Here is a 14,412-nt window from a genome sequence, read left to right on the forward strand (position 1 = left end):
TTTCCAGATCTTCTTTCCTCTTAGCTCAAAACCTAGAACTCATCCTTTCCTACTCATCTCACAGATAGCTCTGAAGCCCCTCCCCCTTTGACCTCACTCTTCCCTCTGTCTCAAAATCCAAGGTCCTGTTCACCTAAACGTCCAGGCTCAGAACCTTTTCCTATGCTACCTACTTCACTATAGACTCAGAACTTCTGGAGCTCAGAAACATCCTTCCATCCCACCTGACTCAGAAACTGTTCCTCTCTCATCTTTACCACTCTGTACCCACCTACCCCTCACACACACACTGTTAGAACTTGGGGCTGCTGACTGATTCTTGCTGGCTGACTAGCACCATCTTGGATAAAAATAGGTGGGAGTGGCTTTCTGGGCAGAGGTGACTAGGGTCTGGGACAGAGAGGTTCTGGAGGGAATTCCTAAGAACAGCCTAGCTTATTCTGTTGTTATTATTTTGACTCCCAATAAAAGAAGAACCCAGGGAGGGAGAAGGGTCAGTCTGAGCACTAATCGTGTGTGTGTGTGTGTGTTGTGATATCAGGGTACTCCCTCTGCTTAGAGAGGGGTAAGGATTCAGAGTAGTCACCTACTCTTTGCATTCTTTAGTGACTCAGTGGTAGGTTTTAGGGGCTTATTCTCAAGAAATGGAAATTCAGTCTAATCTTAAAGGGAATTCTACTGAAAAAGGGCTACTCGATTATATGACCGTGTCATTACAATAATGATGATAATTGTTATAATAAGTGGCAATAAGCAGTGTACTTAGATGCTGCTTATTATAATTTCTGTTTGTGCAGTGATGGTTGATAACAAATGTCTCTGGTGAAGAGACACTTTGCCTTTTGCTGCTTTTCCCTATATATTTTGTGAGATCTCTGTTAATATCAGCTATCAAAAGAACCAGAGAAAGCAATACAAAAAGAAAGCTGTAGCTCACAGGTCAGCAACAGATTGTATTGTTATGGCATTGCAATCAGAAGATACAATTACATCAGTGAAATATGTAAAACCTATGTTGGAAACTTGAATAATAAAGAATGAAAGTGGGAAACAAAAGTTTAGAACAGTCGCAAGGTATCTGCTTCTAGCTCAGCATCCTCTTACTCGCCTGTAAAGTGACTGATTACATAACATCTCCACCTAGTGGCATTCCATGAAGTGGCACTTGAATAATGTCTTCTACAGCAATAATAGAAACAACGAGGAGTCCTTGTGGCATCTTACAGACTAACAAACTTATTTGGGCATAAGCTTTCGTGGGCTAGAACGAAAGCTCATGCCCAAATAAATTTGTTAGTCTCTAAGGTGCCACAAGCTCTCCTCGTTGTTTTTGCTAATAGACTAGCAATAATAGAATTTACCTCTTGATATTTGTGGGTTTTATTTCCATTACTGTAAGTGCCTTTTGGAAGGATAATTGTATCTTCCTTTAAAAGTATTCTTCTTCTTTGTAAAATAAATATAGGGCTTTTGAAAGTTTATTGTACTAATAGCACTTGAGAAGGAAGTATTTATTTTAGTCAGACTAAAGGTAGTTTAGGCAAGTAGTGGAAAGGGAGCCTTCCCCACACTACTGTGCCAGTTTAGCTCACCTCTGTCTTTGAGGGTTCAGATAAAATCCTGCCTCACTGGAGTCAATACAAGAGTTGCTGCTGACTTCCATAGGGCCAGGATTTCCTCCTTCCTCTCTAGTAATGAGCAAGCAGTTCAGTCTGTACTAATAGCCCATCCTGGGCGGGAATGATCAGCACTAGGGTATGGCTACACTTGCAGCTGTATAGCGCTGCCGCGGGAGCGCTCCTGCGGCAGCGCTTTGAAGTGTGAGTGTGGTCGTGGTGCCAGCGCTGGGAGACAGCTCTCCCAGTGCTGCAGGTACTCCACCTCCCCGCAGGAATTAGCTTACAGCGCTGGGCTCCCAGCGCTGAGGCAGTGTTTACACTGGCACTTTTTAGCGCTGTAACTTGCTGCGCTCAGGGGTGTATGGTTGAGTGAGAAAGTTGCAGCGCTGTAAAGCGCCTGTGTAGCCCAGGCCCTAGTCTGCTTCTTCCCTGTTGCACTTCAACTTCTGCTGATTTTCCCCATTTCAAAGGGAAAACTTATTGTTAGGCAATGGGATTGTGACATGAAAAGTAGTTTGTTGCATCCTCCACTTCCCCATTATTTTCTCTGCCTCCTTCTGGCTCTGTTGGTGCCCCATAACAGATTATTGTTACCTTTGGATTATGTGTTGGGGTTGTGATATCAGAGGTAAATCGACCAAAACATAGCTTACTATTCTTTTTCAGTCTTCTCCTTCTTCCTTAGACTGTGGAACAGTCTCAAAGGAAGTGAAGACCCATTTTTGAAGCATCTGAAAGGAGACTGAGTAAAGTAGTAGCAAATATGCCGTAGAGAACAATCCTGCATTGCCCTGGTAAAGTACTAGATGACCTAACAGGCAGATTTAAAAATTTTATTAAAGCAAATGCTAAAATTATCTAATAGGTTAAGGAAAGTGTGGCTATACCTCTGGGTATAATGCTTAAATTACCCAAAAGTAAAAAGTTTGGTTTAAAAGTAATAAAATACATATAGTACATAATCTGCACTATCCCAAATTAAGGTTAATACATTTAACAATACAGTTTAGATATTAGCATCCAAATATTCTGGTACATCACTCATAAAAGGTTATACTAATAGTAGCTTGTGGAAAACAAATATAGCAATGAGTGCAGATTGCCCCTTCATAATTGTGAATATAGGATAGATAGTCCCTCAGTAAATACAATCCACCAGAGAAGTATTTCAGCGTCTCTAGCATCCACTTACTGGTTTGCTTATGAACGTTTCCATATAAGAAGTAGAACATTTACCATTTTATACAGCAACATTTCAGTTTCACTGATGGAATTGTAGTGGATGTGCAGCAGCTATGTAATGATCTAGAAATAATAATGGGTAATAATCTTATGAATACAGTATGGGACCTGGTTAATCATTATATAGCTATATTGGGTTACTGGGCTTTCGTGTATGAATGTGGTGTTTTAGTTTAATAGGGAACTGTTGGATAGACAAGGAAGAAGACAACACAATGGTTTTAGATAAACAGCTTCCTAACAAACACTTGGGAGTGATTACAGAACAGCTGACCCTTTAGCAGTGCAAATGCTACTTCCAGGCTGCAGCTCAGTTACTGGCACATTGAGCAGTTAAAAAGATTCCCTGGAGAGACGGCTGCGGAGGAGGGGGGTGAGGAGTTGTTAATGAGCTGGTCGCCTAGGGGACAGATAGTCACAGAGACTGCAGGAATGTCTGAAGCAGTCGGGGGTTCCCAAGCTTCCAGGCAATGGTAATCCTTAGGCAAGATAGGCATGGGTATAGACTGTTCTTCATTGTGCAGTCTTTTGCTCTGAAATGCTTTGGTTCTAAATAAACAACCCTTTGCTTTAAGAAGGCTATCTGCTCACTGGCTATCAGTGGTCCTAGCTCCAGGAGGGTAGAGAGCTGTTGAACCTAACAAGTCAGGCTTCCTGAGGTAATCATAGTTGGTACAGAGGGGACTGCAGCCCTGGGCCTGGTCTGAGAATGAGAGAATGAGTGATTCTGCCCCAAAAGAGGTGATGGCTTGAGGCCTGAGAGGGGGGAACTCAAAGAGACCAGAGAGGGTCAGAGGTGCAGGTAGCCTGGTATCTGTGACAAAAGTCACCAGGCCTTATGGTAACAGTTGGTATAAGTCTCAGGCTATGTCTACACTACACACAGGGCTGTGTCGCTACAGCCCTGCCCTTAAAAGGCGTGCAGTGTAGTCGCTGTTCGTCGGCTCTCCTGCCGACAAAAACCTTCCACCCCCAAATGAGTGATGCTGGCGTTGTTGGCAGGAGAGCGCTCCTGCCGATAACGCACTTCACACTGGCGCTTGTCAGTGTAGACATAGCCTGACAAAATCGATGTCAATCTTTTCCCTCCACTCTTCTCTAGTCTGAGGTTTCAGGCTTTTTCTGGGCATTGTGTGTCAGCTGTGTACTCTAGTCTGTGTACTTGACTGATAACCCAATCAGACTAGGCTCTTTTTTTCACCTCTCCTCAGAAGTTGTTTACCTTTCCTATGATGGACTGTAGTAAAAAGCTCATTCTAGGATTCAGTTCTCTTAAAGAAAATTAAATTTCGGGGGGGGGGGGGGGGGAACAAAAAAGGCTAAAAAAAATGAAATGAAAGATACATAGTAGAAAGAAGCATACCTAGCCCAAGACTCTCTAGTTTTTCATAGGCAAGCCCAAATTCTTAAAGTTACACAAAAGAAATCAGAAAATATGCTCTTAGTTCTAGATTTCTGTGTTATTCTCATGCTCTCTGTCAAATCCTGTCTGATTCTTACCATGGCAATGTGGCAAAGGTGCAGCTCTCACATCCTCTGAGCCCAGGTCACCTGCTTTATTTCGGCCAGTTATACCTAGAAGAATCTTAGAAGTTAATATTTTAGTACTTTGCTACAATGAATTATATTTGCACTGTGACAATCAATGTTTCCCAAGCTGTCCAATCTTGAGAAGTGGTTTTCTTGCTCTCCTGTTCCAAACATAGTAGTCACTGAACATTTCAAATTTAATTTAACATTGTATAGACCACTGTTTCTTGAGAATGAACAGGTTGATGTCTATGTTCTATCCAGAATTCCCCAGGAATTCTAGACCAATCAACCTAAACTCAATACCTGGAAAGATACTGGAACAGATTATTAAACAATCAGACTGTAAGCACCTAGAAGATAATAGGATAAGTAATAGTCAACATGTATTTGTCAAGAACAAATCATGCCAAACCAACCTAATGTTCTTCTTTGACTGGGTTACTAGCTTAGTGGATGGGGGAAAGCAATAGATGTGATATGTCTTGATTTTAGTAAGGCTTTAGACACAGTAGTCTCACATGATATTCTCTTAGCAAACTAGGGAAATGCAGTCTAGATGAAAATACTATAAAGTAGGTGCACAACTTCTTGAAAACCCATATTCAAAGAGCAGTTATCAATGGTTCTCTGTCAAACTGAGAGGACATATCTAGTGGGATCCTGCAAGGGTCACTCCTGTTCAATATTTTCATTAATTATTTGGATAATGGAGTGGAGGTTATGCTTATAATATTTACTGCTGACACGTTTTATTCATACTGGCTATTCCTTATGACCCTATTACCCTCTGTATGCTTTCAAATTGATTGTTTAATAATTTGTTCCAATCTCTTTCCAGATATTGAAGTTAGGCTGATTGGTCTATAATTTCCCAGGTCCAATTTAGTACTTATCTTTAAAAGGGGAACATGTTTACCCTTCTCCAGTCTTCTGTACCTCACCCATCCTCTGGGAGTTCTCAAAGATAATTGCTAATGGTTTCAAGATTGCTACAGCTAGTTCTTTAAGTACCCTAGGATGAATTTCATTAGGCCCTGCTGACTTGAATACATCTATCTTATCTAAATACTGTTTACCTATTCTTTCCCTATTTTGGCTTCTGTTCCTTCCCCCTTGTTAATATTAATTATGTTGAGTATCTGGTCACTATTAACATTTTAGTGAAAATTGAATCAAAATAGACATTGAACTGCCCAGTCTTCTTGATATCATCTGTTATTAGCTCTTCTTCCCTACCAAGTAGAGGATCTACACTTTCCTTCATCTTCCTGTTGCTCCTAATGTATTTAAAGAACTGCTTCTTGTTTCCTTTTATCTCCCTTGCTAGGTGTAAGTCATTCTGTACACTAGGCTTTCTGATTTTGTCCTTACGTGTTTATGCAATTCTTCTATACTCCTCCTTAGAAATTTTTCCATGTTTCCACTTCGGATAGGACTCCTTTTCAAAGACTTGACCTATTAAGGCCCAATAAGACTGACATATGACCTCTGGTAAGTTTCTTAATGTGTAGGTTCTTTTATTTTTGTTAATGTTTTTTTCTGTAATGTTTTTACTTTAAGAATAAATGTGCTTGGTTACAAAAAGGCTGGGTAGTCATTTATGACTGCTGGCAGTTACAGAAGAGAGAGAAAACACAGACGCTGGCCTGTTTAGACAGCCTGGCTTGCTGAGGATATCACAGTGTAAGCAGGGAACTGTGCAGCCTCAAAAACCTGGGAGAGAGAGAGAGCGCAATAGACCAACCCAGGTCTCTACCCAAGACAGGTAATCGCTGAGGAGCCTGGAGCCTAGAGTCAATGTCCTCAAGTGACCATGGAGGGGGAATATAGGTGCAGATGCCCTGGACTGGGATCATTTGTTCTCCATAATTCCAAGCAATATGAAATACGACTTCTGGACAGATCGTTTCCCCTCTGTCAAATAAGCAGATTTTAATAACATTTAGCATTGTGATTTTACAACTTCTGTTTTTAAATGATTTTATTGTGCTTTATTTTTTTTCCATTGGCAGCTGGTAGCAAAGGGAGTCTACTCAATTCCTGATCTTTTATATTGGCTAACAGTGATGCAAAGGATCAGGATTCTATTAAGTTTCACTTCAGAACAAATTGAAAAGAGGGAACAGCCAGTGAAGCAGAAGCAAAGTACAAGTGGGTGAAAGAGAAAACACAAATGAGAAGTAGCAGCAAATGACACAGAATTGGAGAAGTGGACACAAAATGTAGCACGAAGAGAAGGGTTATGGCTAATAGTTATTACATTAAAGGTGTACTCTTAAAACTTGTGCAATATCATTTGTTTAAAGATGAGGCCCCAATTAAAACAGCATATTTAAAAAATAACTTTCATTAGTTTCAAGTGAATAACTAAAAGCACTCAGTTGAACAGAGAAAAAAGTAGTTTTAAAGAAGTCAAAATTAAAAAAATCACAAAATGGTAGCTATTAGTATGAAAAAATTACTGTACAGTGAAGAAGAGTTACATAAAAAACCAACAGAAAAAGATTCTAATCTGCTCCAAGCATGTGACAAGCCCTGTTGTATTACTCCAGCAGATGGAGCAGGAATTCAGAAGCAGCCTTTCCTTCAGTTTCTCCACAAATTTAAAAAGCAACGAAAAATGCACAGCTAAATTGTCCTTTGTTCAAACTAAGTACACTGCATTTTGCTGTTGTACAGTTGTGTGTAAACAAATTATTTTGTCCCTGTAAACATCAGGATGTTGGTACCAAAATCACTAGAATTTTTTGTCTATTTTTTTTCTTTTAAGTTGGTAAAGACTGTAGAACTAGCACTTAGCATGCTTCTATCTGGGCATGCACTGAAGGGAGAAAGACTTCAACCAAAGGAAAAGGAGGAGAGAGGGGGAAAATATACTGAAAGAAGAGGGAAGAGAAGAGAGAAATAAAAACTAGTAGATGCTGGAAGAGAGGTATATTTTATTCCTAACATGTTCCTACACAAAGTGAGGAGACATGAAAAGAGGGGTAGAAGACAGAAGAATAGAAACAGATGGAAAATTTAGATATGTGAAATTATTTTCTTTACAAATTGGTGTTCACATGGGTGTTCCTGCAGCCATACCATCTAAGGCTTCTGACCTCATAAATTAAACAGGTTTAGTTTGGTCAGTAATTAGATGGCAGACTTCCAAGAAAAACCCACGAGCTGCAGAAAGTACTGTTAATATAGTGTTCTTCCCTCTGTTCTAAGTTAGTATTGAGACAGTGCTTTGGCAGGGCCGCCCAGAGGATTCCGGGGGCCCGGGGTCTTCGGCGGCGGGGGGCCCTTCCGTTCTGGGACCCGTCGCCGAAGTGCCCCAAAGACCCGCGGCGGGACCCCCCGCCACCGCCGAAGCGGGACCCACCGCCGAAGTGCAGCCCGGTCTTCGGCGGTAATTCGGCGGCGGGTGGGGCCCCGCCGCGGGTCTTCGGGGCACTTCGGCGGCGGGTTCCAGAATGGAAGGGCCCCCCGCCGTCGAATTACCGCCGAAGACCGAGCTGAACTTCGGCGGCGGGTCCCGCTCCGTCTTCGGCGGTAATTCGCCAGCGGGGGGTCCTTACGCCCCGGAGAGGAAGGACCCCTCCCGCTGGCGAAGACCGGGAGCAAAGAAGCTCCTGCACCCAGCCCCGCAAGAGTTTTCCTGGCCCCCCGGAGCAAGTGAGGGACCCCGCTCCAGGGGCCCCGAAAAACTCTGGTGGGGGCCCCTGTGGGGCTCGGGGCCTGGGGCAAATTGCCCCTCTTGCCCCCTCCTCTGGGCGGCCCTGTGCTTTGGGAAAGTATGCAGGGTCGTTGTGCTGCTGATGGGGGACGGGAGGAAGGCACTGAGTTATAAAATGGAGGTTCTGACCACTTGAAGTGACCAAAGATCCCATGGCACTTTTCATAAGAGTTGCAAAGTCCCAGTGTCCTGGATGAATTCCAGCTCACTTAATAACATTCTACCTAAACCACTACTGCAGTTTCAGCTGAATAGAATGTAGCATTTGCTACACTTCTACTACCAGCAGAATGCTGGAACTCAATTGTTCCATTTTATTTATAGATTTTGAGGGCTACATTATAATCTAATCTGACTTCCTACCCAGTAGTTACTCCATCAAACCCCTAACTTCTGTTTGATCTTTTAGAACAACATGTAATCTTGATTTAGAGATTTCAAGAGACAGAAAATCTACCACATCCCTTTGTATGTTCTTCTAATGATTAATTACCCTATTAAAATGTGAGCTTTATTTCAATGCTAATCTGTCTAGTTCAGCTTCCAGCCTTCTTCATATTAAAACATGAACTCATACAAGGTAGGAGATGGAAAAGACATATTAGCTCATTCAGTCACTATCCCTTCCACTGGAACCCCACCTGTGATTTAGTTACAGAAAAAGCACAATAAGCCCCTCTATGTATAATTGCAGAGCTTCACTCCACCCACTTCCTGACTTTTCTTTCCTGTCTCCTCTCACAGGGAATAAATCAGTCATGTGATGAAAGAGGCTGTTGTCTGTAGGGCTCCTGCCTTGTTTGTTACACAAGTTGGAAGGTGTATTATATTTGAAGTACTGGGGAAAGCCAAGTCTGGGCCTGCCCAAAATTAAAGGCCCTTGTCCACAAGTAAGAGGTATGCACCACTAAATCCAGGCTTCAATTGATTATGGAGGGCCACAGATGAAAGAGCAGGAGCAGGAAGGATGTCAGAGGTAACGAATCAGGAATCTAGAAGGGAACACCAAGCAAAGAATCTCAGACAGAGCCCACTGCTCTTCAAAGGCAGTTAGGGATTCAGTGGACACTGCTCGGAGGAACTCTCCTGGGGGCATGATCATACGAGGGATCAGAAATAGGTCCCATGATTGCAGAGCTCCGCCCCCATCCAGCTGTCTTGGCCAGTGCCAAGAGGAGTTTGGCAAGGAGGTCCCGTGATTTTATAGGACCACACATGGGATGTGCATTCATCAGGTGGTGTGAGGAAAAGTGCAGCCAGAACTTCAGCAAGAGGTTCTGGAGTTGGAAAGTATGTAGTATTTGAAGTACTAGGGATAGGTGCATTTAAGCCCACCCAAATCTAAAGGCCATCCCCCAAAACTAAGGGAGAGGAACCACCAAGGCCAGGCTCTGGTTAATTACAGAGGACAACAAATGAGAAAACAGAAACGGGAGTGAGGTTCAAGGTTGAAAATCAAGAAACCAGATGTGGACACTGAGCAGAGAACCCTGGATAGCACCCATTGTTCCTCAAAGGTGTGCAAGGAATCAGTGGACACTGCCCAGAGGAACTCAGCCTAGAGACATGATCGAACAAGGGAATGGAAATAGGCCCGTTACAGAGAACCCCCCTGTCTAGCTTCCTCCACCTGGTGTGATAAATGGCCATGTTGGCCAGTGCTAGGAGGAGGTTGAAAAAGCTGTTCGGTGACTTTGTGGGCCCATGGATGGGATGTGCATGAATCAGGTGGCATGGGATAAAAATGCAGCCAGAACCTCAGTAAAAATCTGTAGGCAGGTGTGTACTGACCAATAAAGTGCTGCAGAATGCTAATTTCTCAGGGGGGGAAAACAGGCTATAGGCTTCTCAAACTGGGTACCCAAAATTCATACACATTTTTTTTTACTTTAATCTTTCTGTCTCTCAGTCCCCATTTGTAAAATGGGAATAATAATACTCCCTCATCACTGCTCTGAAAATAAGTTCATTAATGTTTGTGAAGCACACTGATAAGCACAACAGAAAAGCCCATGAGGAAACTAATAATTCTGCCATCAAAGCCAGGTTGATTAGTGTGCAGTAAATAAGTCATAGGGCTACTTGTTGAACAAGGAGAAAACTGAATAGCTGCTCAGTCAGTTAACACTTCCCTCCTTGGAATGAACCAGAAGTGGAAAAAATAGCACATGATCATGTGATATAAAGACTGTATCATCATGGATATGCACAAGAGGGCCAAATTAACATTGCACAGGCAACCTTCATTCTGGCATTTCCTAACATTTGAGTGCTTGACTTTGCAACCTTAATAATGTTCTTTTAATGTAGTTTTTTAAAAATAATTATCTGCCACATACATGCTGGATCCCTCTTTGCCATATACAAACACACACAAAATGTCTTTGCTCTCTGTAGAGTCCAAATGATTCTTCACAACTGTTTTTGCTGCTGGATGGTCAGAGAGCTTTCTCATGTGCAAAGTACAGTCTATTTCCACTTCCAAGAGGAAAATGCCCCCTTTATCCGCCATGGATTATTGTATTAGGAATTTTTCAGCTGCTGACTACTAGTTATTTCCCATGGGTAGAGTCTGTTATTCTCCGGATGTTAGCACAATAACTGGGTTTGTTTAAAAAAGTATTTCAACAACAGAAAAATTTCCAAGCTATTGGTTGCAATTTAAGTGAGCAAAAAACTGATGACTTCACCGTGTGTTTGCTCTGATCTGCTCTCAAACAATAGATCTAATTCTGTAACCCTTACTCAAGCAAAACTCCTCCTAACTTCAATAGCTAAGAAATGAAGGACTCCTCTCCATAAAGAGTTAATCTGAAAAGCAACCAGCTCTACTTGATCTTGCTATTCAAAACCAAAGGAAACAATTTTATATTAGAGTTTTAAATACGCTATTTTTAGTTCTAAAATAGCTCAGTTAAATACATCTTTAAAAATACTACATTTATCTGATTTGTGCACTAGGGTAAAGTATAACTACTCGGGAGTAACACTTGCAAGTCCTCCCCTTTTGAACTGTTTACATATACTAAAAGCATTTTAACTGCATTTTGTGGCATTTTTTAAAAATAACATTTAAAAGTCTACTTTTAGCTATTTAGTTGACATTCCTGTCTTACATACAGTGAGAATATTTACTACATTTATCTTGCTTAATATTTTTTATCTCAGGTTGCTAAGGTACTTATCCCTATACAAATATTTTCACAGTATGTGAGGCTTGTTAAAGACACTCCCACTTTTTCGTTCTATCTTCTTTTCTTATTCTCCAATTCAGGAAAGGTCATTGCTCAAGGCCAATTCAGCACAGCAGAAACTAGCAGAAGCTAAAAGAGTAAAAGGCATTAAAAAAAAAATCTTGAAAATGTTCAACTCCTCTCCCCAAAATTTTGAAAATTTGAAACAAAATTTAAAATTTGTTCACAAATATAGGTTTTTGTTCTCTAGCTAGCTCTATGAATTATGTTGGTTGTGATGAATTTTGGGTTTCCTGTATGAATTTATAAATATTATGTATGACCTAGTTACTGTGCGTAGGGTGATCAGATGAGAAGAAGAAAATATTGGGACGCATGGAGAGTAAAAAAAACCCAAAACAACAAAAACACACTGCTGCCGGCAGAGCGAAATATCGGGGCAAATTACGTCCCGACCAAAGATCGGTCGGGACACGGGACAACCACCCAAATATCGGGATGTCTGGTCACCCTAACTGTGCGGTTTACTGTATGTATATACTGAGTGAATTCAATAGCAGGATTGTCAGGAAATGCACCCAGGAAAGGGGAGGTGGATCTCAATATACACCTCTCAGCAAACACTTCAGGAATGATACAAGAGACATCGGCTTGGATGTTCTACCTCTGAGCCTGTAGAGCTCACCAAACTGATGTTTGGCAGTAAGTCCAAGTCTAGGAAACTGTGAAAAAAGAACCATAGCAGGAATTAAAGATACCCACACTCCCCTAAGGATTTACCTGGGTTTTTGGAAACTGACACTCAACCCGCTCCCCTCTCTCCTCCCCTCCCCCGCCTGAGATTAGGAGTCCGAGGTAAGACAGGCATGCCTAGGACACTAGGTATGATAGATATGCAAGTAACCCTTGAGTTGTTCCTATGGTTAAATAAACAATACTTTTGTTTTAAGAAGACAGTTCTGGGATACTATAAACCATGGGTCACAGATTCCTAAAGGGAAGAACCACAGGAACCCAAACCCACTCAGACCTGCTGGGAAGGCACAGTTGATCCACAGGGTACTACAGCCCAGGACCTGGTCTGAAGAAAGGAGAATTGTGTGATTCTACCCTAAAGACAGGTAAGGGAACAAGGCCTGCTACCATTAAGTGTGCACTTGAACAGATCAGAGATTCAGCTAGCCCTGTAACTGTGAATATACATACATACTACCTATGTGGTCCACTGCCTGGAGGGTTTGGCCATTCATTGTGATTAGTAGGCTCTACATAAGGCTTTCCTGGTGCAGGCTGGTACATCACTTCTGTCTTCTTGATGTTGACTGTAAGACCTAAATTGTCATAAACTGAAGAAAAATAATCCATACTCCACTACATGTCAGACTCAAATTTGGCATTCAGGGAACAGTCATCAGCAAACAGAAGATCATGAACAGTCTTTTCCTGTACCTTTTGTCTTCTCCCATAGTCTCTTCAAATTGAAGAGCTTGCCATCAGTCTGGTATCTGATGCCAATCCTGGCGTTAGTCACGAAAGGCATCTGGAAGCATGGCAGAGAAAATCATACTGAAGAGGGTTCACCTACCTCAGCAGTACACAGTCGCATGCAGTTCACACTGATGATGAAACCAATACCAGATTTTCCAAAGCAAGCATGGCCTTTGGCAGAATACGTGCAAATGTGTGGGAGCGAGGAGACATCAATCAGACAAAACTGAAGGTCTACAAAACCATTGTGTTGCCAACTCTGAGGTATGTATGCAAAACTTGGATGGCGTACAGATGCCTTGCTATGAAGCTGAATCACTTTCACTTCCCATGGGCTGTCTGAGGAAACTGATGATGGCAAGACAAGGTTCCAAATACTGAAGTTCTCATATGGGCAGGCATTCCAAGCATCCATACTTGGTTGATGAAGTCACAGATGAGATGGGTGGGCCATGTCACCAGAACATCAGATGAGAAACTGCCAAAGATCTTTTATGGCGAGCTAAAGGAGGGAAAGCACTCTCAGGAAGGCCAGAAGACACATTTCAAGGACTCTTCCAAGTTATCCTTGGGGTGTTTAACATTAAATTTCTTTGTGTGCACTTATAACTGCAGAACACTGACGAGGGAGGAATCGATAAACCATCTCATGGAAGAAAAGGCAAAAACAGCCTGCGATGTGCTGGGTGTTTGCGAAACATGACGAAAGAAGGAGATGGAGGTCAGCTGGAGGGATGGAAGCATGATCATTTTAGAAAAAGGAGAAGGCACAAGGACAATTGGAGGAGTCAGATTCATCATAAATAAGGAATGGTCTTCGAAAACTGTCTCATGCCATTTGAAGTCATCACGTATTGGGGTGCTTTACCTCCAATTGAACTGAAATAGTACCCTCAAAATCATCCAGATCTATGCTCCCACAAGTGAATGCGAAGATGACGATGTGGAAGGATTCGATCAGGAACTGGAGGAAACCCTTGTTCAGAGTTCCACATATACAACTGTGATGGGAGATTTTAACGCCAACGTTGGAAGAGGGAAAGAGGGCAAAAAGTTCATAGGAAGGTATGGTATCGGAGAATGAAACACACGAGGAGAACGACTAGCTATACTGGCAGAGCCGAGGAGAATGTTCATTGGTAACACCTGGTTCTGAAAGAAGGCCAACAGAAGATGGACCTGGATCGCACCAAATGCGAAGACAAAAATTTAAGTTGATTACTTACTGATCGATAGATGACGCATCCTGCAGGATATTTCAGTAGTGCCATCATTCAATATTGGTACTGATCATCGCCTACTGAGAGCCAGACTCATGTTCACTGTGAAGCTGGAGAAAAAGGCGCTGTGTATAGAGAAAGGGAAGGCACCAAACAGTAGCTTTCGACGAGGCAATCCTGAAGGAAAACATTTCTAGGGAAGATTGGAGCCTCCTGGACGACTGTGACAACAATTATGAGAACTTCAGTAAGAGACTGAAATGGTGTACGAAATCAGCTGAATGTGAAAGACCAAGAAGAGCTAGCGGAAGAATCTCTGAGAATACAAAGACTTTATTGGAGAAGAGGAGGAAAATGAAAAGAAATGGTAGCAACAGGCTAGAGTACTCCCTTCT

At 42.1% G+C, this 14,412-nt stretch overlaps 1 protein-coding gene and 1 long non-coding RNA gene across 5 annotated transcripts in view; one reads left to right on the forward strand and one right to left on the reverse strand.

The window, feature by feature from the left end:
* Window positions 1-12,040, reverse strand: part of LOC120396470 (cytochrome P450 7A1) — a 28,462-nt gene extending 16,422 nt beyond the window's left edge. Inside the window, exons 1-4 of one of the 4 annotated variants that reach the window (XM_039521387.1) lie at window positions 11,920-12,040; window positions 6,139-6,308; window positions 4,362-4,436; window positions 2,856-2,924 (exon numbers count right to left, since the gene is read on the reverse strand). The gene's annotated coding sequence lies outside the window, so the exon portion shown is untranslated. Of the gene's footprint in view, window positions 1-2,855; window positions 2,925-4,361; window positions 4,569-6,138; window positions 6,417-11,919 lie in introns of those variants that run through there. The other 3 variants (XM_039521391.1, XM_039521390.1, XM_039521392.1) reach the window with 3 other exon arrangements.
* Window positions 3,339-6,675, forward strand: LOC120396471. The gene is made up of 3 exons (XR_005593164.1): window positions 3,339-3,520; window positions 5,799-5,885; window positions 6,407-6,675. It is a non-coding gene; the product is annotated as an uncharacterized LOC120396471 (long non-coding RNA).
* Window positions 12,041-14,412: the final 2,372 nt, after the last annotated feature.

Source organism: Mauremys reevesii, linkage group 2 (assembly GCF_016161935.1).
Source record: "Mauremys reevesii isolate NIE-2019 linkage group 2, ASM1616193v1, whole genome shotgun sequence".
Classification (NCBI taxonomy): Eukaryota; Metazoa; Chordata; order Testudines; family Geoemydidae; genus Mauremys; species Mauremys reevesii.